This window comes from Ovis canadensis, chromosome 20, assembly GCF_042477335.2.
Source record: "Ovis canadensis isolate MfBH-ARS-UI-01 breed Bighorn chromosome 20, ARS-UI_OviCan_v2, whole genome shotgun sequence".
Lineage (NCBI taxonomy): Eukaryota > Metazoa > Chordata > Mammalia > Artiodactyla > Bovidae > Ovis > Ovis canadensis.
The window spans coordinates 16640254-16667950 of record NC_091264.1 but is presented as its reverse complement, the minus strand read 5'-3'; the positions used below and the strand labels follow the sequence as shown (position 1 = coordinate 16667950).

The 27697-nt window shown below is 37.7% G+C and overlaps 1 pseudogene; it reads left to right on the top strand.

The window, feature by feature from the left end:
• The first annotated feature begins 1091 nt into the window (after positions 1-1091).
• On the top strand, positions 1092-25569 carry LOC138425901 (EF-hand calcium-binding domain-containing protein 14-like; annotated as a pseudogene).
• The last annotated feature ends 2128 nt before the right edge of the window (positions 25570-27697 follow it).

Sequence of the window (27697 nt, the reverse complement as noted above, 5' to 3'; positions counted from 1 at the left end):
ATACAGCAGAACAAGACCTCATGGGCCTCATGAAATAAACAGCCTGTGAACACTACTGTCCATGGAGAGCTTATCTGAACATGCTATCATTCAATGTTGCATTCCCTTTTTTAAAATAAAAAGTTGTTCTTTTCTAAATTCTATAGCAGTAATGTTTTTGGCTGTTGCCTTGGGAAGAAATATTTCTTTTTAGGTACTGAACTAATATAGATACAACTAGTAAGCAAAACGACAAACAAGTGTTAACAACTATAATTTTTTTTTTACCAAGTCAGTAAGAAATAGGCTGTTATCGTCTCATTGTCACCCACTTTTATTATAATCACATTGTTTCAAAACTCTGTGAAAGAAAATTGCTGCTTCCTGAGATCACAGCATAAAGGCAAACTGGATGAGAAATTCAGGTCATTACCTGCCACATGTACTATTATTTATTTAGAGATTGAAAGTTGTGGTATTTATTTAGGGAAATATCCATTTTCTCTCTTTTGGAGAAGAGCTTTCTGTCTCATCCATGAAAGCTCCATGGCATTGCACCTTATAAACCCAGGAGAAGAACCTGAGTTGTGCAGTGTGGTGATGGATGAGCTCACTCTGGGTGATGAACATCCCAGCTATTGTTGCTGCTGACATCACAGCTGCTTCATCTTTTGTTTACAAAGCTGAACTGATCAGTTTTTAAAAAATCAATTTTCACTTGTTTCAAGACAATTATTTTTAAATTTTTGAATGGATTATGCTTCTTTCATTTTTTGCAATAGATTTAATTCTAATTTAATAATAGGCCAGCACAGCACAGGAGTTGAGAATATCATTTCTCAGACTTTGTGATCTCTAGACACATTCCCACTCAAAACTTACTGAGTTTTCAAAGAGTGTTCCATTTATGTGGATTAAATCTATTATTGATGTTTTGCTACTAAATACACATATTTCAAAGAGACAGAGAAACAAAAGATTAAATTGCCAACATTTGTTGGATCATGGAGAAAGCAAGGGGGCTCCAGAAAAGCATCTGCTTCTGCTTCATTGACTACACTCAATCCTTTGACTGTGTGGATCACAACAAACTGTGGAAAATTCTTAAAAAGATGGGAATACCAGACCACCTTACCTGCCTTCTGAGAAACTTGTATGCAGATCAAGAAGAAGCAGCTAGAAGCAGAAATGAAACTGGTTCAAAATTGGGAAAGGAGTACAAAGGCTATATATTGTCACCCTGCTTATATGCCGAGTATGTCATACAAACTGCCAAGCTGGATGAATCACAAAATGGAATCCAGATTTTGAAGAGAAATATCAACAACCTCAGGCATGCAGATGATACCACTCTAACAGCAGAAAGTGAAAAGGAACTAAAAATCCACTTGATGAAGGTGAAAGAGAAGAGTAAAGAAGCTGGCTTAAAACTCAAAGTTCCAAAAGCTAAGATCACAGCATCTGGTTCCATCATGTCGTGGCAAATAATTGAGGGAAAAGTGGAAGCAGCGACAGATACTCTTTTCTTGGGATCCAACATTACTGTGGATGGTGACTGTAATCATGAAATGAAAAGATGTTTGCTCCTTGGAAGGAAAGCTATGACAAACCTAGACAGTATGTTAATAAGCAGAGACATCACTTTGCTGACAAAAGTCTATATGATCAAAGCCATGGTTTTTCCAGTAGTCATGTAAGGCTATGAGAGTTGGACCATAAAGAAGACTGAGAGCTGAAGAATGATGCTTTTGAATTTGGTGCTGTAGAAGACTCTTGAGAGTCTCTTGGACTGCAAGGACATCAAACCAGCCAATCCTAAAGGAAATCACCCTGAATATTCATTGGAAGGACTGATTTTGAAGCTGAAGCTCCAATACTTTGGCCATCTGATGCAAAGAACTGACCCACTGGGAAATATCCTGGGGCTGAGAAAGATTGAAGGCAAAAAGGAAGGGAGTAGCAGAGGATCAGATGGTTAGATAACATCACCGGCTCAATGGACATGCATTTGAGCAAACTCTGTAGGACATATTGTAGGACAGAGGAGACTGGCATGCTATAGTCCATAGTGTCACAAAGAGTTGGACACAATTTAGGGACTGAACAACAATAATGCTAATAAAAATTTAAACTGACTCACTTTAAAATATTTATTAGCTAATTTTAAATGTATTTCTGTGGTAAAATACACAAAATAAAATTTACAGTCTTAACCACTTTTAAATGTGCAGTTTACTATTGTTAAGTATAGTCACAGTGTTTATAACATTAATTTATTTTAGATGACAATAATAAATACTATACATGGTCATATAAGCAATGTGTTTTTAATGCAAAATAAGCATTCATTTATTTTGAAAAATAAAAGCAATTTCCCCCAAGTTCTATTAAAGTAAAAGTAGCATTGTTTTACATTTTTGTAGACATTTCTTTAATGTCTAGCTTAATAGGAGATGTTAAAATCTCATATCAACTTTGCATTCATTGTAATAAAATATATTGTTTGCTGAAAGTGTATGAAGAAATTCTGGTTTTGTATAAACATGTAGTTGAGAAAAAATGAATATATTCTTATAGCCTCTCCAAATAATTGTGGATTCATTATGTGGCCTTCACTGTGTACCTGAAAGAGAATAAAAAAATATAAAAGGCAAATCACATCTTAGTATACTCAAAAATAATTTTAATCTCACAGATCCTCTGAAAAGGACCCTTATGTGTTTTATAGAATTAGCAGTGTAGGGTACATCATTCTGCAAATTATATGACTTCATGGAAGCAAAAGTGAAAGTGCTAGTTATTCAGTCATGTCTGACTCTTTGCAAGCCCATGGACTGGGGCTTGCCAGACTCCTCTGTTCATGGAATTCTCCAGGCAAGAATACTGAAGTAGATTGCCATTTCCTCCTCCAGAGGATGTTCCCAACCCAGGGATCAAACCTGGGTCTCCTGCATTACAGGGAGGTTATTTTTATCATCTGAGTCACCAGGAAAGCCCAAAGTGAATAGTAAACATTGTAACAAAAACTATATTAAATTTTTTTTAACAAATTGTGATGAAAAACACATCACATAAAATTTATCATCTTATCCATTTTCAGTTGTACAGTTCAGTACAGTTTAGTGGTATTAACTATATTCACATTGTTATACAACAAATCTTTAGAACTTTTTCGTCTCACAAAACTCCTTCTAGGCAGCTGGATTTTCAACATGCACAAGAAGGAAGCTGGAATCTTACCTTACACCAGAGAAAAATTAGCATTAGTTAAAAGCCTACAACTATAAAAGTTATAGAAGAAAATGTAGGTAAACATCTATGGGACATTGGTTTTCAAAACAATTTTTTGAATATAAAACAAAAGGCACAGGCAAAAAAAAAAAACAAAAATAGGACTACATAAGCTTCTGTGAATCACAAAAAAAAAAAAACAAAACAGTCAACAGACTAGAAACGAAAAGGCAAGCTACAGTGTGAAAGAAAATATTCAAAAATCATTTTTCTGATGAGTTGATATCTAGAATATATAAATAATTCCTACAACTCAGCAACCAAAAGCCAAATAAATTGATTAAATAATGGGCAAAAGCCTTGAATAGACAGAATTTCCTTAAAGAATATGTAGAATTCTCTAAAAAGTATGTAAAATGATGCCAAGCATTGCTCTTTATTAGATAAAACAAGTTCAAACTTCAGTGAGGTATTACTTCACACCCATTGGGAACATGGCTATTACCAAAAATAAACAAAATGGCAAACGCTGAGGAGAGGTGGGGAAATTTGAAGTCATATGTATTTTAACTGGGAATGTAAAATTTTATGGTCGCTTTGGAAAACAGTACAGATATTTCCCAAAATCATAAGACAGAATCACCTCATGATCCAGCAATCCCATTTCTAGATATATATCCAAAATAATTAAAAAGGTCTCTAAGAGATATTGGTCCACTCTTTCATTACAGCATTGCTCACAATAGTCAAGAGGGAGTAGAAGCCAGTCAGATATTCATCCATAGGTGAATGGATGAACAAAATGTGTATGCATATACAATGTGATTTTATTCAGTCTTTTAAAAAAGAAAGAAATCTTATCACAGATTACAACACAGATGACTCCTGTGAATTGATCTTTTCTTTCTCTTGTGACAGGTTTCAACTTAAAGTCTATTTCATCTGATGTAATATAGCCATCCCTCATCTTTTGGACATCATTTGCATGATGTATCTTTATCCATTCTATCACTCTCAGCCTATGTGTGCCCTTGAATCTAAAGTGAACCTCTTTATTAGACAGCATATAGTTGGAGCTGGATTTTTGTTTTAGGTTTTTTTTTTTTTGGTCTGTTTTTAATCAATTTAGCTAATCTATGTCTCTATGTCTTTTGATTGGGGGGGGGGGATTCTATCCATTTACATTAATCCCATTTTGTTTCTGTAATTTTTTTGTTCTTTATTTTCCTCTCTTTCTGAATTTTTTTCCCCTATTCATTGATGTTTTTAAATGCTTTGATTCTTTTTCCATTTCCTTTGCTGTATGTTCTGTAAGTATTTTCTTTGTGTTTACTGTGATGATTACATAGAATATCTTAAAGTTATACAATCTATTTTAAATTGACAGCAACTTAACTTCAATGGCATAAAAACTTTATTCCCTTTTATGTCTCTGCCCCCTGCTTTATTTACTGATTTTATAAATTACATCTATTTATATTGTATAGCATTAACATAAATTGATGGTTACTTTTGTGCTTTTATCTTTTAAATTATATACAGAATAAAGAGTGATTTAACTATCAACATTACCATACTTCAGGATTATTCACCTATCTAGATATTTATCTTTACCAGATGACCTTACAATTTCATATGTTTCATGTTGCTATCCAGTTTCTTTTTGTTCCTACTTGAAGGAACTCCTTGTATGGAGATGTATAACCTTAGCTTTTGCTTATCTGGGAAAGTATTAATGTATCTTTCTTTTTCTTTCAAGCTTTATTATAGCTGACAAATAAAAATTGTATGTATTTAGCATGTACAATTCATACATATACATTGTGAGATAATCACAACACTCGTTAATAAATATGTCCTTCATGTAACATAGTTATCATCGTAGGGTGGGTGTGTTGTTGTTTAGTCACCCAGTCATATCTGACTCTTTGCAACCTGGTGGACTGCAGCATGCCAGGCCTCCCTTTCCCTCATCATCTACTGAAATTTGCCCAAGTTCATGTCTGTTACATTGGTGATGCCATATAGCCATCTCATCTTTTGATGCTGTATTCCTTTTCATGGATCACTATCTTGTTGAAGCAAAGGGGCTTCTGTAACTCAAGGAAACTATGACCCATGCCATGCAAAGCCACCCAAGATGGATGGGTCATAGCAGAGAGTTCTGACAAAACATGATCAAGTCGGGGAGGGAATGGCAAACCACCCCAGTATACATGCCATGAGAACCTCATGAACTGGTTAGAAGGTCAGAAAGATATGCCACAAAATGATGAGTCCCCGAGGATAGGACATGTGTGTGTGAGGGAAATTAAATAAATAGTCTTGTTTAGGCTTCAGAGACAAAGTAGAGCAGAACATCGTATCCGACGTTCCTGGACACCTCCCTGACTGTGGGTGACTGCCTGCGGTGAATGCAAGACTTATGGTGGTTGGATCATCGAAAAAGCAAGAGAGTTCCAGAAAAACATATATTTCTGCTTTATTGACTATGCCAAAGCCTTTGACTGTGTGGATCACAATAGACTGTGGAAAATTCTGAAAGAGATGGAAATACTAGAGCACCTTACCTGTGTCCTGAGAAATCTGTATGTAGAACAAGAAGCAAAAGCTAGACGTGGACATGGAACAACAGACTGGTTTCAAATCAGGAAAGGAGTATGTCAAGGCTGTATATTGTCACTCTGCTTATTTAACTTATATGCAGAATACATCATGCAAAATGCCAGGCTGGATGAACCACAAGCTGGAATCAAGATTGCCAGGAGAAATATCAATAGCCTTGGATATGCAGATGACACCACCCTTATGGCAGAAAGTGAAGAAGAACTAAAGAGACTCTTGATGAAATTGAAAGAAGAGAGTTAAAAAGTTGGCTTAAAACTCAACATTCAAAAAACTAAGATCATGACATCCAGTCCCACCGTTTCATGGCAGAGATGGGGAAATGATGGAAACAGTGACAGACTATATTTGGGGGCTCCAAATTCACTGCAGACGGTGCCTACAGCCATGAAATTAAGAGATGCTTGCTCCTTGGAAGAAAAGCTATGACCATCTTGAATAGCATATTAAAAAACAGAGACATTATTTTGCCAACAAAGGTTTGGCTAGTCAAAGCTATGTTTTTTCCATAGTCATGTATGGATGTGAGAGTTGGGCTACAAAGAAAGCTGAGCACTGAAGAATTGATGCTTTTGAACTGTGGTTTTGGAGAAGACACTTGTGAGTTCCTTGGACTGCAAGGAGATCCAACAAGTCAATTCTAATGGAAATCAATCCTGAATATTCATTGGAAGGACTGATGCTGAAGCTGAAAGTCCAATACTATAGCCACCTGAGGCGGGGAATGACTCATTACAAAAAGACCCTGATGCTAGGCAAGATTGAAGGGAGGAGGAGAAGGGGATAAGAGAGGATGAGATGGTTCGATGGCATTACCAACTCAATGGACATGAGTTTGAGCAAGCTCCGGGAGTTGGTGATGGACAGGGAGGCCTGGCATGCTGTGGTCTGTGGGGTCACAAAAGTTGGACAGGACTGAGCGACTGAACTGAGATAAGATAGGAGGAATTTTGAAATTGTTGAGTGCCTGGAGGGAGCCTGGCCACCCAAGCCCCAGGCTTAATAACATTCCAAATTTTACGTGACAAAGCAAACAGCATTACCATGAAACCAGATCTGCAATTTGCTCAGAGACTGATGATGATATCAGTTTGCATCCTGGGATTATATTGAGTTCTGTGATCTTGAAGTCTCACCCACAGAGCACATGTGATTGATGTCTGGCCTCTTTTCCCAATTGGCACTCCAGAAGTGCTGTGATCTGGGACTTCCCAGCACTGTTTGAGTCTGGATGTTTGTCAAAACCCAATCGGGTAATGTGTCCTTTTCTGTTTCTGTTTCTTTTAGAGTTAGTATATTGAAACTAAGCTAAATAAAGTGAAAGTGAAAGTCCTTCAGTTATTTCCAACTCTTTGTGACGCCATGGACTATACAGTTCATGGAATTCTCCAGGCCAGAATACTGGAGTGGGTAACCTTCTCCTTCTCCAGGAGATCTTTCCAACCCAGGGATTGAATCCAGGTCACCCTCATTGTGGGCAGATTCTTTACCAGCTGAGCCACAAGGGAAGCCTGAGAATACTGGAGTGGGTAGCCTATCCCTTCTCCAGCAGATCTTCCTGACCCAGGAATTGAACCAGTGACTCCTGCTAGATAATTCTCTAATAAATGTTGGTATTACTTATTTGTATAGAATGAGTGGCTTATTTTGTTAACAAATCCTGAATGAAAACTTTTGGCAAAACAGTTTGGTGAAGTATAAAATAAGGTATTGCTAACCATAGTTACATTGCTTTACATTAGATGCTCAGAACTTATTCATTCTGCATAACTGAAACTTTATACCCTTTCATCTATATCTTCTTATTTCCTCCATTCCCTGGACCCTAGCAAATTTTGGTCTCTGCTTTTGTGAGGTTGACCATTTTAGTTTCCAGATATGACTAAGATGATGCAGTATTTGTCTGTCTGTGTTTGGTGTATTTCACTTAGTATTATGCCTTCCAGGTTTTTCTATGTTGTCACAAATGGCTAGATTTCCTTATTTTTATGACTGAATGGCATTTATCTGAGTGTGTATCATTTACATATATATGCAGAGACATTACTTTGCCAACAAAGGTCCATCTAGACAAGGCTATGATTTTTCCAGTGGTCATATATGGATGTGAGAGTTGGACTGTGAAGAAAGCTGAGTGCCAAGGAATTGATGCTTTTGAACTGTGGTGTTGGATAAAACTCTTGAGAGTCCCTTGGACTGCAAGGAGATCCAACCAGCCCATTCTGAAGGAGATCAGCCCTCTTATTTCTTTGGAAGGAATGATGCTAAAGCTGAAACTCCAGTACTTTGGCCACCTCATGCAAAGAGTTGACTCATTGGAAAAGACTCTGATGCTGGGAGGGATTGGGGGCAGGAGGAGAAGGGGACGACAGAGAATGAGATGGCTGGATGGCATCACTGACTCGATGGACATGAGTCTGAGTGAACTCCAGGAGTTGGTGATGGACCGAGAGGCCTGATGTGCTGAGATTCATAGGGTCATAAAGAGTCAGACATGACTGAGCGACTGAACTGAACTGAACTGATATATAGGATGTAAATATAATCCTCCATCAACATATATTAAAGGTATTTCTCCTTAATATATATTTGTTTGCCAATATTGATTTGTTCACTGGGGTTTTTTCCATACCTTGGCTATTGTGAATAATGCTGGATTGAATGTGGGAGTGTAAATGTCTCTTCAGATAAAAATTTCATTAAAAAAATCTATCTATCTATCTATCTATCTATCTGTATATATATATATATATATATATATATATATATATATATATATAGCCAAAACAGATTGCTGGATCTGTAGGTTCTATTTTTAATTTTTTAAGAACTTCCATTTTGCTTTTGTAATTGTTTTATCAATTTGCTTTCCTATCAGCAGGGTACAAGGATTTCCTTTTCTGTATATCCTCACTAACACTTGTTATCTTTTGTCTTTCTGATAATAGCCATTAATAAGGTTGCCGAGAATATACAATGAGAAAAGAATAGCCTTTTCAATAAATAATGTGGGCAAAACTACATGCAAAACAATTAAATTGGATCCTTGTGTGAAAGTCACTCAGTCATATCCAACTCTTTGGAACTCTATCTGACTATACAGTCCATGGAATTCTCCAGGCCAGAATACTGTGGTGGACATCCCTCTTTTTCTCCAGGGGATCTTCCCAACTCGGGAATAGAACTGGGATCTCCTGCAATGCAAGTGGATTCTTTACCAGCTGAGCTACCAGAGAAGCCCAAATTGGATCATTATCTCAGGCCACTTATAAAAATCAACTCAAAATGGATTAGCAACTTAAATAAAAGATGTGAAATTGTAAAACTACAAGAATAAAACTTTGAGTAAAGAGTTCTTGGTATTGGTCTTGGCAATGGTATATGTTTTATATGACCCTATAAACACATGCTACAAGATCGAAATAAACAAGTGGAATTGTACCAAATTAAAAATCTTCTGTACAGTAAAAGGGGCTTCCCAGATAGCCCTAGTGGTAGAGAACCTGCTTGCCAATGCAGGAGGCATAAGACACGTAGGTTCAATCTCTTGTGGGGAAGATCCACTGGAGGAGGGCATGGAAACCCACTGTAGTATTCTTTTCTTAAGAATTCCATGGACAGAGGAGCCTGATGGGTTACAGTCCATAGGGTCACAAAGAGTGGGGCATGACTGAGCAACTAAACCCAGCACCTCATGTGATAAGATGTTGCCATCCCAATATATAAGAAATGCTTAAAACTCAATAACAAAAATAAATACATAACCTGATTTAATAATGAACAAGGGACCTAAAGAGACATTTCTCCAAACAAGACATACACATAGAAAACAGTTATAGAAAAAGGGCTCAACATCACAAATCACAGGGAAATGCAAATATCCTTCATATTTGAAGAGCAATTTACTGGGTACAGTATTCTTGGTTGGAATTTTTGTTTTTATGTTCTTTCTTTTAGCATTTTGAATATATCAATGCATACCCTTCTGTTCTGTAGTTTCTACTTTGATAACCTTATAGATGCTCTTTGTATGTAATTAATCATTTTTCTCTTGCTGTTTCCAATATTATCTATTTGTCTGTGATTTGTCAGTTTGATGATAATATGTTGGTGTGAGTCTGCTTAGGTTTATCTTAATGAAATTCATAGAGCTCTTTGAATTTGCATGTTCTTCCTTCCTCAAATTTGTAAAGTTTTTGATCATTATATATTCAAATGGACTTTCAGCTCCTTGCTGATTCTCTTCTCTTGAGACTTGTATAATGCATACATTGGTTTCCCTGATGATATCTCATAGTGCTTATGCTCTCTTGACTTCATTTATTTTCTTTTAGCATCTCTGATTCACTAATTTCAAGTGATCTATTTTTTTAAGTTCTTTCATTCTATCTTCTGCTTGATAAAATCTTGCTGAATTTCTCTAGTGAACATGTCAATTAAATTATTGTATTCTTTAGTTCTGGAATTTCTATCTGGTTCTTTTTTATGACTTTTAAGTAAAATGTCTCTCCTGATATTTCCATTTTTTGCACACTGCTATCCTGATTTTATTTAGTTGTCTAAATTCTGTTTAACATATTAAGCACATTTAAAAACTTAATTGAATTCATTGTAAAGTATTCATAGATTTCTGTTTCCTTATGGTCAGTTTATGGACTGACCACAAGTAATTTGATTGGGCCATTTCCCAAGTTTCTTTGTGTACCTGTGATCTTTTGTTGATATTTGGGCATTAAAAAAATGTAATTTTAACAAAGTTGCAATACACAAGTTTGACATACAAAAGTCAATTTCTTTCCTGTATACCATCAATGAACAAGTAGAATTTGAAATTAAAAAACACAGTATCATTGAAATTTGCAATCCTCAAAATAAAATACTTAGCTACAAGTCTAACTATATATATATATATATATATATATATATATATATATATATATATAAGATCTAGATGAGAAATGCTATAAAACACTGATAAAATAAATTTTAAAAAAGACCTAAATTAATGAGTAGGAAAACTCAGTATTGTCAAGATGTTAGTTCTTGCTTTCAATCAAAATCTCAGCAAGGTATTTTATGAATATTTACAAATTGATTCTAAAATATATATGGTGAGGTATAAAATCCAGAATAACTAACACACTATTGGAGAAAAATAAAGTTGGGTGACTGATGCTATTTGACTTTGAGACTTGTTATAAAGCTATAGTAATCAAGACAGTGTAGTATGGGTAAAGTAATAGATAAATAAAGCAATGGAACACAATAGGGAGCTCATAAATATATTCATATAAATATAGTGAAAGTGAAGTCAGTCGTGTCCAACTCTTTGTGACCCGTGGACTGTAGCCCACCAAGCTCCTCCGTCCATGGGATTCTCCAGGCAAGAATACTGGAGTGCGTTGCCATTTCCTTCTCCAGGGGATCTTCCCGACCCAGGGATCGAACCCAGGTCTCCCAAATTGCGGGCAGATGCTTTATCTTCTGCACCACCAGGGAAGCCCTTAAATACAAGAATACAGTCTCTCAGAGAACCTCCTATAGAGACACAGAACTTCAGATCCAAGTACTAACATCAAAGATATCAAGGGAGGAAAGGAAGCCAGATTGAAAGAAGAAAGGGGAGGAGGGGGAGTGGAAATGGGTGGCCTTACAGAAGTCTTCTGCCACCTACAGATACCCAGGCATTATGGGACTTTTCCCTGGGCCTCCAGAGAAGGGAGGACTGGAACTCGGCCCTATCAGAAATCAGACCAGACCAGAACCAGAATTCAAGTTCTCTGCCAAGAGGAGGTGATCAGTCTCCAATCCTCAGCTCAGGCTGAGGGCCCTTTGACCAGATTCCTGCATCCAGGACTGGGGGGCTAGAAAAACAGGAAAGGATAGGAAGGGTTAAGGAGAGGAAAGAGAGAGGGAAGGGGAGAGAGGCCAATAAAGTCTCTTGTTCCTTACCAGTCTGGGCACTCTGGCCAGTTGTCCACGTCAGGAGGAGACCAGGGACAAAAGGGTCCCAGTTGTGGCCGCTGGGTCTGGTCCATTGGGACCAAACTGGCCCTTGAGTACCCCGAGTGGTCAGGATGTCAGTCTCAGCAAAGAAGAGTCCCCGCCAGAGTCGCCATTTGTTGCAGGAAGGTGGACCCCTTCCAGGGCCCCAAACAGGGCTCTTGTCTAACACTCAGAAATGAATTGTCTGAGGAGACACATGTGCTGACAAAGCAAGAGATTTTATTGGGAAAGGGCACCCAGGTGGAGAGCAGTAGGGTAAGGAAACCCAGGAGAGTGAACTGATCTTCAATATGAAGCAAAGACCATTGAGAAAAGATAGTCTTTTCAACAAATGATGCTAGAAAAATTGGACATCCACATTTAAAAAAATGAATCTAGACCTTACAACCTTCACAAAAAATAACTCAAAATGGATCATAGTCCTAAATGTACAGTAATACTTGTAATGTGCAAATGTAAAATAAAAGTTCTAAATATAACAGATGAGAAAATATAAATAACCTTGGGTATGGCAGCACAATGTCTATGGCATTATCCATAAAATGAATAATTGATAAGTTGGATATCATTAAAATTGAATCTGCTCTGTGAAAGACCATGTTGAGAGATTGAGAACATAGGCCATATACCAGGAGAAAGTATTTGCAAAGACATTCTGATGAAAGACTGAAATCCAAAATATTCAAAGAACTCTTAAACGTCAGTAAGAACACAAACAGACCAATTAAAGAATGGGCCAAGGCATTTAGCAGGCACCTCACCAAAGAAGATATCCAAATGGCAAATAAGCATATGAAAGGATGCTGCCTGTCATGTGTCATCAGGGAAATGCAAATCAAAATAATGAGCTATCATTATGCAACTATTAGAATGGCCTAGATCCAGAGCACTGACAACACCAAATGCTGACATGGGTGTGGAGCAACAGGAACTCTCATTCTTCATTGGTAGGAATGCAAAATGATACAGTCACTTTGGAGGCAATTTGATAGTTTCTAAGAAAAATGAGCATACTCTTACCATATTATCAGCAATCACACTGCTTGGTATTTATCCAAAAGATGTGAAAACTTGTGTCCACACAAAAACTCACACCAAGATATTTATAGTATATTTATTCATAATTGCCAAAACTTGGAAGCAACCAAGATGTCCTTGAGTGATAAACAAACTGTGGTATATACAGACAGTAGAATATTATTTAGCACTAATAAGAAGTGAACTATCAAACCATGAAGAGGCATAGAGGAACTTTAAATGCATATTTGTAAGTTAAAGAAGCTAATCTGAAACAGCTATTAACTATAAGATTCCTATGTGTCATTCTGGAAAAAGCAAACTACAGAGACCAAAAAAAAAAAAAAAAAAAGTGGTTTTCATAGGTTGGAGGAAAGGATGGATAGAGCATAGGTAATTCTTAGGGTAACGAAAATATCTGTAGGATACTGTAGTTATTCATACTTGTCATATATTTTTCCAAACCTATTGAATGTACAAAAGCCAGAGTGAGTGAAAAGTGAGTGAAAGTCGCTCAGTCATGTCCAACTCTTTGCGACCCCAGGGACTATACAGTCCATGGAATTCTCCAGGTCAGAATACTGGAGTGGGTAGCCTTTCCCTTCTCCAGGGGGTCTTCCCAACCCAGGGATTGAACACAGGTCTCTTGCATTGCAGGAAGATTCTTTACCAGCTGAGCCACCAGGGAAGCCCACACAACAGCCAGAGAGTACTATAATGTAAATAGTGGATTTTGAGTGATTATGATTTCTCAATATAGGTTCAGTAGTTTAATAAATGTGCCTCTCTGGTAGGGGATGTGAATGATGGGGGAGGCTGTGCATTTTCAGGAGAGGAGCAATCTGGGGAATCTCTCCACTTTTCCTTCAATTTTTCTGTGAACCTAAATCTGCTCTAAAAGAAATAAAAATATTTAAATTTTTTTTCAATTAAAAACCAATAAACAGTCACACCTCTCAGCCCTTACTACTTTTATACTAGGAAAATGTTCACTAGTGAGCCCAGCTGGAGATTTGGGGAGTGTCTAAAGTCTTCTAAAGCTATATCTTTTCTGGGCTTTTGTAAGTAATTTCCCAGTGAAAGTTGACCCCCTCCTCTGGATCCTGTAAGCTTTTGCTCTGCCTTGGGTCTTTCTGCAGTAAGACAGTCTCTCTGATGTTGTCACAGAAACCCTCAGTGTGGCATCTAACTGTCAATCAAGTCCATGCTTGGTGCTCAGAGTCAGGCTGGACAAAATCCTTTCCTTGGGCAGCCCTCTGAGAGCCAGAACAATTGGCTCACAGCCGACCCTTCTCTTTCCCTCTTGAGTAGAGAGAGGAGCCTGGAATGTGGGAGCTTTCTCTACATCATTCTATAATGCGCAGGACCAGGTGGGTAAATGCAAGGAACACCTTACTGGATTCTGTCAATTCTCTCTGGCTTTACACTTACCTGGGGTGCTGTAGCTGGCTTCTGGGTTCTCATGAAGGCACTATGGGCATATATTGTTATGAAGTCAGTGTTTCTACAGGGGAATGTGGGCCTGAGGCTTCCTATTTCACTATGATGCTGCTATTACTCCAGTAAACCTCTTTTGAAATATAAATACTTGAAATTAAATCTGATATTGTACTAATGAGTAAAAGTTTTAGAAAGTTTTCTGAAAAAACTTTAAACTATCTAAAATACCTTTTCTTTAAAACGTTTTGGCTCATTTCATCTTTTTAAACCCTTAATGTACTTGAGTAATTTTAAAAACCAACAAAGACATATTTTTATGAAAATCACAACATTATAAATCTCTTTTCAGTGACCATTATTGGTTTCTTATTCTTCTTTTGCTAGCTTTAATGACTAATATATCATCATGAAGGGAAGCAGTTCCAAAACCTGATTTTTTGGTGTGTATTTTAAGTGCTAAAATTGAAAATGTGTAAGCATTTTCTAATATGACTTGTTTTCAGATATGCAGGTAAAAAGGGGATAACATACTAAATAAAATACTCAATGTTAATTCTCAACAGAATTTTACTCAGAGTGATTTGTCTTTCTTTTTTGCATCAAAAGGTAACATAAACAAAATTAAGAAATGATGTGCTTTTAAAAGAATTACAAACAGAATTGAAAAAAATACTTTTCTTCAAAAGTATTCCTATTGAGGAATTCATACCTTTGGTAATGGTTGATAAAAATTGTTTCTCTACCCAATTATAAAACCATTAACACTACCATATTTATTGAGCACTCTTTATGGAAAAGATTCTTAGACTGCTGGAAGCTGTTTTCCTATAAACTATTACTTTATCACAATGACAAAAGAACATTAAAATTGTTGAAAACACAAAATTTTCTGATTAAAAGAATGTATTAAATTGTTACTATGTAACATGACAAAACATGCACATATTTTATATTTAGAGTGAGATATTTCAAGAAGATACCTACTTTCCTATAGTTACATTATTTTGTGAGCCAAATAATGATTCAAATACGTCTACATTGAACACACTTGAATTTCTTTGCCTTTAGGGATGAATCCATTGGTGATGTGCCTATTAAGACACAAATAACAGATCAAGGTCTACTCTTGGTTAATGTTATGTAAGGGAAAGTATTTTTAAAAATCTAACTTACAGAGAATTTTGTATGTTTTTAGAAAACATAATTCTCAAATTTAAGAAGATTTACCTATAAGTATCAACAATAATGGATATAAATTGCAGATTTTTTAAATTTTGACTTTTACAAGGTGTTATACCCTTTATGCTTCTGTGCTTTATCTGTTTATTTGTATGTCAGTGTGCCTATTTGCTTTTTTTTTAATCTCTTTGCTGTTAATGATCTATTACCACCCTACTTATTTCAAAAATAGTTTTGAGACTTGCAACAAGTCTTTCAGTCAAGAACTAGGAAGTGCAGCACAAGGTTACAAGCTCTGATGGAAACAACTTTAAGTTCTCATGAAAAGAACCCCTCAGTCAGTTCAGTCGTGTCTGACTCTGTGACCCCATGGACTGCAGCATGCCAGGCTTAGTTTTTGCCTTTTCATACTGTTCATGGGGTTCTCAAGGAAAGAATACTGAAGTGGTTTGTCATTCTCTTCTCCAGTGTCATGAAAAGAACCCCTAAATTTGCCTTATTAATTTTATGAAAAGCTAGTGCAAGTCTGATATATACTAGATTAAAACGTGAATATTTGATGAGTGTTACTGGAGGTAGATGAAGAATGAAAGATTTATTTGATATTTAACCTTAAATTTGTCTACCCCTTTTGTCAAAGGTTGAAGATGAAAGACAAGTAGTTTGGACTCTTTAATATTTGAGGGTATTTTGGATATCTGTCATTGCATGAATTAATCACATTAGAATAAAATAATAAATCAAACATTCGGAAAGAACTAGAGAATTATCCGTTTCTCCAAACAGTTCCTCCTTTCGGATGGTGAGCTAATACACATTATCACCAATGTCAGGCTGATAACCATCTCCCTAAAATTGTTGGCTTAGCTCTTGGCGTTTGCCCTGTTTGATTTTTCATCTTCCTGCCCAGAAGCCACTTCATTGATCTCCACAGTCCCTTTCAACCTATGTGCTGCTGGCTAATACTGGGCCAAGTGAAATATCACAGGACCATCATCATAGTTATTTACGCTGCAGGATGGCATTACAAGGCTTCCCTCAGTACTTGTAGGTGTACATTTTTCTGGAAAGACTTCCCTGAGGGTCCAGTAGTTAAGAATCTATCTGCCAATGTCAGGGGACACAGGTTCAATCCTTGGTCAGGGAGCACTCAACATGCCATGGAGCAACTAAGCCGATTTGCTGCAACTACTGAAGCCAATGAACCTAGAGTCTCAGGGAAACAAGGGAGCCCACTGCAATGAGAAGCCTCTGCACGACAACTAGAGAGTAGCACCCACAAATTGAAACTAGAGAAAGCCTGCATGTATCAATGAAGACCTAGCACAGCCTCAAATAAACAAATAAATAAAAATTAAGAAAGAAAGAAAGAAAGAAAAAAAAAACAGACCCGCAGCCACTGCCAAAGAGGAAGGAAGCTTGGGCTGGAGCAGCTAATGCAGGTCTAGAGCCCACAGCCACTGCTGTCCCTGCCACCAACAAGTTGGGAGCATCTGAGGCCATAGCCCAAGTGGAGGCCAGAGTTGAGGACTTGCATGTGAATTGCTCAGAGTCACCTGAGCTGGAGCTACTCAAACTCTGGGAAGCGGTGCATCAGGTGGGCTCAGCTGTCATTGCCCCTCCTCACTGCACCCCCAGGCCCAGACCACAAGACTGGGATCTCTCCAGGCTTGGAACTCGCTCCTCTCAGGCCCAATCCTCCAAACCAGGCTCTGGGTTTTCCTTGGCTCCCTTCACACTCAGGATCGAGGTGGGAGGATGTGATCATCTCAGACTTGGGTGCTTTCTCTGCCCGGATTGTAGTGGTTGGGAGCCCCCTCCTGCTGACTGCTAGGGAAGGACCAGCACATTCCCAAGGTCTCATTCGGCATCCTCCCTCCTCCCATTCAAGAACAAGTTTCTTTTTTTTTTTTTCTCTCCATTGGAAATACTGCCTGAAGTCCAAAATATTTACCTATGTGTCCTTCCCCAGATCCTAGAGTACTCTTAGAAATACTATCTACTGACCAAGGTTCAGAAACTCTCATTCTTGACTTGACTTTTCATCTTTGAAACAAATGTTGCCCCCTCCCCAATATCTTAAGTAACTGACACTCCATGCCTAGGGCTTTATCAATTTGGATCACCAGCTCCCTGGCTATATTTACGTGATTATCCCCACCCATGTGAATTTCAGTTCCCTCTGGACTCCAACTTCCAGCTCCCACCAGATCTGGGCGGTCCCAGTGGGACTGACCAGAAGGGCTCTGACCCAGGATTTCTCACCCTGGAAGACAGCTCCAAGGAAGCAAGGGAAGTGGATGTCTGGCAGAACCTGGCAGCTCAGGAGTGGGTGTTTTACTTACCCCACACAAGAAGATGAAAAAGCGCAAAGCTCAGTGCATTGACAGACTTGGCTGGGGACAAGTGAAAAAAGAAGCCCAAGAAAGGCTCAGGCCATTGCCTGCTTTGCACTGAGCCTCCTGATTCTCAGTCTAGCTAAGAGGAGGAAGAGGAATTTCATGCAGCTGGAATCACTCTTGCCTTGTCAAGGGAGACTGTTTATGATACTGCAAGATCTGGTATCCCCTCTGTGCTTTTGCCATCCTTGCCACCTGTGTCCTGGCCTGTGTTGGCTTGGTGTCGATGCAAATTGCTCTGCATACAGAATTCTCAAGAAGCTGGTAAAGTGGACTGGTATTCCCATCCTTTAAGAGTTTTCCACAGTTTGTTGTGATCTGCACAGTCAAAGGCGTTAACATAGTCAGTGAAACAGAAGTAGATTTTTTTTTTTCTGGAATTATCTTGCTTTTTCTATGATCCAGTGGATGTTGGCAATTTGATCTCTGGTTCCTTGGCTTGTTCTAAATCCAACCTGAACATCTGGAAGTTCTAGGTTCAAGTACTGTTGTAGCCTAGCTTGAAGAATTTTGAGCATTACTTTGCTAGCATGTGAATTGAGTGGAATTGTGCGATACTTTGAACACTCTTTTTCATTGCCTTTCTTTGAGATTGGAATGAAAACTGACTTTTCCAGTCCTGTGGTCACTGTTGAGTTTTCCAAATTTGCTGACATATTGAGTGCAGCACTTTCACAGCATCATCTTATAGGATTTTAAATAGCTCAGCTGAAATTTCATCACCTCCTCTAGCTTTGTTCACAGGGATGCTTCCTAAGGCCCACTTGACTTCCCACTCCAGGATCACTTAATAGCAAATAGATGGGGAAACAAAGGAAACAGTGACAGACTTTATCTTCTTAGGCTCCAAAATCATTATAGATGGTGACTGAAAACATGAAATGAAAAGACGTTTGGTCCATGGAAGAAAAGCTATGACCAACCTAAACAGCACATTAAAACACAGAGACATTACTTTGTCAACAAAGGTTCATAGAATCAGAGTTATGATTTTTCCAGTAGTCATGTATGGATGTGAGAGTTGGACCATAAAGAAGGCTGAATGCCAAAGAACTGATGCTTTTTTTTTTTGGTTTGTTTTTGTTTTTCTCTTTTTTAGTTCCCTTGGAGCATTTTTTTTTAAGTTTTCTTTGTAGTTTTTTATTTTTTTAATTTTAAAATCTTTAATTCTTACATGCGTTCCCAAACATGAATCTCCCTCCCACCTCCCTCCCCATAACATCTCTGTGGGTCATCCCCATGCACCAGCCCCAAGCATGCTGCATCCTGTGTCAGACATAGACTGGCGATTCAATTCTTACATGATAGTATACATGTTAGAATGCCATTCTCCCACATCATCCCACCCTCTCCCTCTCCCTCTGAGTCCAAAAGTCCGTTATACACAGCTGTGTCTTTTTTCCTGTCTTGCATACAGGGTCGTCATTGCCATCTTTCTAAATTCCATACATATGTGTTAGTATACTGTACTGGTGTTTTTCTTTCTGGCTTACTTCACTCTGTATAATCGGCTCCAGTTTCATCCATCTCATCAGAACTGATTCAAATGAATTCTTTTTAACGGCTGAGTAATACTCCATTGTGTATATGTACCACAGCTTTCTTATCCATTCATCTGCTGATGGACATCTAGGTTGTTTCCATGTCTTGGCTATTATAAACAGTGCTGCGATGAACATTGGGGTACATGTGTCTCTTTCCATTCTGGTTTCCTTGGTGTGTATGCCCAGCAGTGGGCTTGTTGGGTCATAAGGTAGTTCTATTTGCAATTTTTTAAGGAATCTCCACACTGTTCACCAACAGTGTAGGAGGGTTCCCTTTTCTCCACACCCTCTCCAGCATTTATTGCTTGCAGATTTTTGGATCGCAGACATTCTGACTGGTGTGAAGTGGTACCTCACTGTGGTTTTGATTTGCATTTCTCTAATAATGAGTGATGTTGAGCATCTTCTCATGTGTTTGTTAGCCATCCATATGTCTTCTTTGGAGAAATGTCTATTTAGTTCTTTGGCCCATTTTTGGATTGGGTCGTTTATTTTTCTGGAATTGAGCTGCATAAGTTGCTTGTATATTTTTGAGATTATTTGTTTGTCAGTTGCTTCATTTGCTATTATTTTCTCCCATTCCGAAGGCTGTCTTTTCACCTTGCTTATAGTTTCCTTTGTTGTGCAGAAGCTTCTAATTTTAATTAGATCCCATTTGTTTATTTTTGCTTTTATTTCCAGAATTCTGGGAGGTGGATCATAGAGGATCCTGCTGTGATTTATGTCTGAGAGTGTTTTGCCTATGTTCTCCTCTACGAGTTTTATAGTTTCTGGTCTTACATTTAGATCTTTAATCCATTTTGAGTTTATTTTTGTGTGCGGTGTTAGAAAGTGATCTAGTTTCCTTCTTTTACAAGTGGTTGACCAGTTTTCCCAGCACCACTTGTTAAAGAGATTGTCTTACTCCATTGTATATTCTTGCCTCCTTTGTCAAAGGTAAGGTGTCCACAGGTGTGTGGATTTATCTCTGGGCTTTCTATTTTGTTCCATTGATCTATATGTCTGTCTTTGTGCCAGTACCATACTGTTTTGATGACTGTGGCTTTGTAGTAGAGCCTGAAGTCAGGCAGGTTGATTCCTCCAGTTCCATTCTTATTTCTCAAGATTGCTTTGGCTATTCGAGGTTTTCTGTATTTCCATACAAATCTTGAAATTATTTGTTCTAGTTCTGTGAAAAATATGGCTGGTAGCTTGATAGGGATTGCATTGAATTTGTAAATTGCTTTGGGTAGTATACTCATCTTCACTATATTGATTCTTCTGATCCATGAACATGGTATATTTCTCCATCTATTACTGTCCTTTTTGATTTCTTTCATCAGTGTTTTATAGTTTTCTATATATAGGTCTTTAGTTTCTTTAGGTAGATACATTCCTAAGTATTTTATTCTTTTCGTTGCAATGGTGAATGGAATTGTTTCCTTAATTTCTTTTTCTACTTTCTCATTATTAGTGTATAGGAATGCAAGGGATTTCTGTGTGTTGATTTTATATCCTGCAACTTTACTATATTCATTGATGAGCTCTAGTAATTTTCTGGTGGAGTCTTTAGGGTTTTCCATGTGGAGGATCATGTCATCTGCAAACAGTGAGAGTTTTACTTCTTCTTTTCCAATTTGGATTCCTTTTATTTCTTTTTCTGCTCTGATTGCTGTGGCCAAAACTTCCAGAACTATGTTGAATAGTAGCAGTGAAAGTGGACACCCTTGTCTTGTTCCTGACTTTAGGGGAAATGCTTTCAATTTTTCACCATTGAGGATAATGTTTGCTGTGGGTTTGTCATAGATAGCTTTTATTATGTTGAGGTATGTTCCTTCTATTCCTGCTTTCTGGAGAGTTTTTATCATAAATGGATGTTGAATTTTGTCAAAGGCCTTCTCTGCATCTATTGAGATAATCATATGGTTTTTATTTTTCAATTTGTTAATGTGGTGAATTACATTGATTGATTTGTGGATATTGAAGAATCCTTGCATCCCTGGGATAAAGCCCACTTGGTCATGGTGTATGATCTTTTTAATGTGTTGTTGGATTCTGATTGCTAGAATTTTGTTGAGGATTTTTGCATATATGTTCATCAGTGGTATTGGCCTGTAGTTTTCTTTTTTTGTGACATCTTTGTCAGGTTTTGGTATTAGAGTGATGGTGGCCTCATAGAATGAGTTTGGAAGTTTACCTTCCTCTGCAATTTTCTGGAAGAGTTTGAGGAGGATAGGTGTTAGCTCTTCTCGAAATTTTTGGTAGAATTCAGCTGTGAAGCCGTCTGGACCTGGGCTTTTGTTTGCTGGAAGATTTCTGATTACAGTTTCAATTTCCCTGCTTGTGATGGGTCTGTTAAGATTTTCTATTTCTTCCTGGTTCAGTTTTGGAAAACTGTACTTTTCTAAGAATTTGTCCATTTCTTCCACGTTGTCCATTTTATTGACATACAACTGCTGATAGTAGTCTCTTATGATCCTTTGTATTTCTGTGTTGTCTGTTGTGATCTCTCCATTTTCATTTCTAATTGTATTGATTTGATTTTTCTCTCTTTGTTTCTTGATGAATCTGGCTAATGGTTTGTCAATTTTATTTATCCTTTCAAAGAACCAGCTTTTGGCTTTGTTGATTTTTGCTATGGTTTCTTTTCTTTCTTTTGCATTTATTTCTGCCCTAATTTTTAAGATTTCTTTCCTTCTACTAACTCTGGGGTTCTCCAATTCTTCCTTTTCTAGTTGCTTTAGTTGTAGAGTTAGGTTATTTATTTGACTTTTTTGTTATTTCTTGAGGTATGCCTGTATTGTTATGAACTTTCCTCTTAGCACTGCTTTTGTAGTGTCCCACAGGTTTTGAGTTGTTGTGTTTTCATTTTCATTAGTTTCTATGCATATTTTGATTTCTTTTTTGATTTCTTCTGTGATCTGTTGGTTATTCAGAAGTGTGTTGTTCAACCTCCATATGTTGGAATTTTTAATAGTTTTTCTCCTGTAATTGAGATCTAATCTTAATGCATTATGGTCAGAAAAGATGCTTGGAATGATTTCGATTTTTTTGAATTTATCAAGTTTAGATTTATGGCCCAGGATGTGATCTATCCTGGAGAAGGTTCCATGAGCACTTGAAAAAAAGGTGAAATTCATTGTTTTGGGGTGAAATGTCCTATAGATATCAATTAGGTCTAACTGATCTAATGTATCATTTAAAGTTTGCGTTTCTTTGTTAATTTTCTGTTTAGTTGATCTGTCCATAGGTGTGAGTGGGGTATTAAAGTCTCCCACTATTATTGTGTTATTGTTGATTTCCCCTTTCATACTTGTTAGCATTTGTCTTACATATTGCGGTGCTCCTATGTTGGGTGCATATATATTTATAATTGTTATATCTTCTTCTTGGATTGATCCTTTGATCATCATGTAGTGGCCTTCTTTGTCTCTTTTCACAGCCTTTGTTTTAAAGTCTATTTTATCAGATATGAGTATTGCCACTCCTGCTTTCTTTTGGTCTCTATTTGCGTGGTATATCTTTTTCCAGGCCTTCACTTTCAGTCTGTATGTGTCCCTTGTTTTGAGGTGGGTCTATTGCAAGCAGCATATAGAGGGGTCTTGTTTTTGTATCCATTCGGCCAGTTTTGCCTTTTGGTTGGGGCGTTCAACCCATTTACGTTTAAGGTAATTATTGATAAGTATGATCCCGTTACCATTTACTTTATTGTTTTGGGTTCGGGTTTACACACCCTTTTCGTGTTTCCTGTCTAGAGAATATCCTTTAGAATTTGTTGGAGAGCTGGTTTGGTGGTGCTGAATTCTCTCAGCTTTTGCTTGTCTGTAAAGCTTTTGATTTCTACTCCGTATTTGAATGAGATCCTTGCTGGGTACAGTAATCTGGGCTGTAGGTTATTTTCTTTCATCACTTTAAGTATGTCTTGCCATACCCTCCTGGCCTGCAGAGTTTCTATTGAAAGATCAGCTGTTATCCTTATGGGAATCCCGTTGTGTGTTCTTTGTTGTTTTTCCCTTGCTGCTTTTAATATTTGTTCTTTGTGTTTGATCTTTGTTAATTTGATTAATATGTGTCTTGGGGTGTTTCGCCTTGGGTTTATCCTATTTGGAACTCTCTGTGTTTCTTGGACTTGGGTGATTATTTCCTTCCCCATTTTAGGGAAGTTTTCAACTATTATCTCCTCAAGGATTTTCTCATGATCTTTCTTTCTGTCTTCTTCTTCTGGGACTCCTATAATTCGAATGTTGGAGCGTTTCATATTGTCCTGGAGGTCTCTGAGATTGTCCTCGTTTTTTTTTTTTTTTTTTTAAATTCGTTTTTCTTGTTTCCTCTCTGATTCATTTATTTCTACCATTCTATCTTCTATTTCACTAATCCTATCTTCTGCCTCCGTTATTCTACTATTTGTTGCCTCCAGAGTGTTTCTGATCTCATTTATTGCATTATTCATTATATTTTGACTCTTTTTTATATCTTCTAGGTCCCTGTTAAACCTTTCTTGCATCTTCTCAGTCCTTGTCTCTAGGCTATTTATCTGTGATTCCATTTTGATTTCAAGATTTTGGATCATTTTCACTATCAATATTCGGAATTCCTTCTCAGGTAGATTCCCTACTTCTTCCTCTTTTGTTTGGTTTGGTGGGCAACTCTCCTGTTCCTTTACCTGCTGAGTATTCCTCTGTCTCTTCATCTTGGTTATATTGCTATTTTTGGGGTGGCCTTTTTATATTCTGGTAATTTGTGGAGTTCTCTTTACTATGGAGCTTCCTCACTGTGGGTGGGGTTCTATCAGTGGCTTGTCAAGGTTTCCTGGTTAGGGAGGCTTGTGTTGGAGTTCTGGTGGGTGGAGCTGGGTTTCTTCTCTATTTCTATGTGGCTATGACACCAACCTTGGATGTATTCATCATCAACACATCTTCTGGATAAAAGAATCCTGTCAGTTGCAGTAGCTCAGGGGTCCATACTGTCACTCAGGGATCCATGCAGTCACTCAGGGATTCAAGTTGAAGGAAGTTCACCATGTGGAGTTTTTTGGTTTCTGGGAAGCCATTGTGGAAACGCTGGTTGGAAGCACTGGTGCAAGCGTCTTGAACTGATGCTTTTGAACTGTGACAGTGGAGAAGACTCTTGCAGTCCCTTGGACTCCAAGGAGATTAAACCAGTCAATCCTAAAGGAAATCAATCCTGGATATTCATTGAAAGGATTGCTGCTGAAGCTGAAGCTCCAATATTTTGGCCACCTGATGCAAAGAACCAACTCATTAGAAAAGACCCTAACACTGGGAAAGATTGAAGACATGAGGAAAAGGGGATGACAGAGGAAGAGATGTCTGGATGGCATCACTGACTTGATGGACATGAGCCTGAGGAAGCTCCAGGAAATGATGGAGGACAGGGAAGCCTAGCGTGCTGCAGTCCATGGGGTCACAAAGAGTCAGACATTACTCAACAACTAAATGACAACAACAGCAAGGAAAAGTTTAGAACAATGAAATCTAATCAGAAAGCTGTTCCAAGAAGTTCCAAAAGTTAAGGAAGAGCTACTTAGCAAACAAAAACAACTTAAGAAGATTGAATCTGAAGAGCTGGAGTTGAACAAAGTCTGGGTAAACATCACAGAAATGAATAAGCAGATTTCTCTGTTGACTTCTGTAATAAACCACCTCAAAGCCAATGTCAAGTCAGCTGCAGACTTAATTAGCTTGCCTGGCACTGTAGAGGGACTTCAGAAGAGTGTAAGTTCTATTAGCAACACTTTAAACAACATCTGTCTTGCTGTGAAGGCAATACAGAAGACTGTGGATGAATACAAGAAAACCATGAAGTTACTGCAGAGTGGCATGAATCAGCATGCCTTAAAGGAGACCAGTGGAAGCAACCGGATCATTCCATCACTTACAGCTATATCTGAACTTGACAATAAAACACACAGTGCAAATTTGAAACAGGATATCCTGTACCTCCATAGATTTTTAGAAGAGGTAAACAGTGCCCCAGGGGAGTACCAGAGATGGAAGTATCTTAAACTTGAGGGAATGAATGAGGCAGTTAATAATCTTACCCAGAGAGTCAACTTGATAGAAAGAATTTTGGTTGGTATAAGCAAGGTAGTAAAGCAAGTGAACCTGTCTTCCAGCTGTCTCTCCAAAAAGAGTCTTTGCACCAAGTGACCAGCAGAATACAGTTTGTAAAATCCTAGGACTTAAAGGAAGAAGAGGGCATCAGAGGATGGGATGGTCAGATAGAATCACCAATGCAATGGACATGAACCTGGACAAACTCTGGGAGATGGTGAGGGACATGGAGGCCTGATGTGCTGCTGCAGTCCAGGGAGTTACAAAAAGACACCACTGGGTGATTGAACAGCAACAATAAAGAAAGAGGATAGTTCAGATTCTCAGGTATTCAAGCTCAGAGAGAAACTAGCTGATCAATGCTCTCACAGACAAACCTGAAAGCAGCAGGCCTCCAGAAACTACCAAATGAAGAGCAAGTACAGAGTTTCAGGTCAAAGCCCTCAGCATTGCCCAAATTCCCAGTCTCTTGGAGATCAGATTGAAAAATCTGCCCAGGTAAGACCTGTCTCCCTATCAGCAATTTCTAGTATCAAAATCTTCAGGACTTGCTCATAACACTGACTGTGATGTGGATGGGAAGCTGACTTACCAGGAAATCAGGAACTCCTTAGATTCTGTTATGCCAGAACCAGAGCACTTGAGAGAGTTTGATTCTGATGGAGATGGAAGATACTCATTCTTAGAGGAAGAATAGCTTTAGATGTCTAACTTTATCAGGCTTATTTTAGAAATGAATGTGTGCCCTAGATTACCTAATATCTACTCAGTTTCTTTTTGATTAAATGAGTGGTATATTAAAAAAATCAAATTAATAAAAAAGATATTAAATTTTTTTCACCTGCAATAGTGTGCCAAGTAAAATGCAATATTTACACTCTGAATTGGAAAAAGTATCACATAATTTAATTATCCACCAAAACAAAGTAACATTTTGTTTTGGACTTCTATTACAGCATCACTCAAAAATGATAAAGAGCTTTCAACTGAATTTGAGGACTGTGGTTGGGATAGTTTGAGTTAATAAAGAAGACTATACAATACATGTGAGACTCACTTTGGAATGCTTTTTTAAGTCACTTCAGTCATGTTTGACTCTGTGCGACCCCACAGATGGCAGCCCACCAGGCTCCCCGTTCCTGGGATTCTCCAGGCAAGAACATTGGAGTGGGTTGCCATTTCCTTCTCCAATGCATGAAAGTGAAAAGTGAAAGTGAAGTCGCTCAGTCGTGTCCAACTCTTAGCGACCCTATGGACTGCAGCCCAGCAGGCCCCTCTGTCCATGAGATTTTCCAGGCAAGAGTATTGGAGTGGGGTGCCATTGCCTTCTCCTTGGTATCCTTAGGAAACATTAAAAAACACAATAATTCTGCAGGAAAAGGGAAATTAAGCATGGAATTCCTAGCTTCAGAGGATATGATTATGTAGTCTGACATAAAATGCATTCACTTATACACTCAATAACAGAATGTATATAACATATATATGCTTGAATTGTTTGCAATAAAATAGGATACATATAATATAAAATATATATAAATAATATATACATGATTATACTATTTACATGCATACATACATGTATCCATACACACATGTATAAATAGTATTATATTTATAATAGCAAAATAATAATTTAAATGATCATGAATAACATATATAATAGTTTAGTATTATTATTACTACTACATATATTATTCTATTGTGTGTTTGTGTATATATATATATACACACACTACTTATGGTTATTTAAATTATTATTTGAAGTATGTTTTCTAACAAGAGACCTATATAGTACATATGGTATATGTGTTATATAATGTGTATCTCACTGAATGCATTTGTATATAATGTTCAGTGAAAATAGCCAAAATACAAAGTTGATATGTAGAATGATTACACTTTTGTGAAATGGCATTTACCAAGATAAGATTGCCCATTTTGCAGTCCAAAACAGAGTTTGAATCTTCGATTACTCACACATATAGAGGCTGCTGCAGGTCAGGGAGCCCTCCTTCCTCTTGGAACCCTTGGTGGTGACACGTATGGTCTCTGAAGTCATTGTGGCTTGAAGGAGAGGTGAGGTAGCTACACCAACTCTTAGCTGGCTTGACCAGAAGGTGAGGTGTGTTCTTCACCACCATATGTATCATCCAGAACTAGTCCCACAGCTCACATATACATTTAAGAGATCCTAGGAAGTTACTATGCCACAAATGTACTT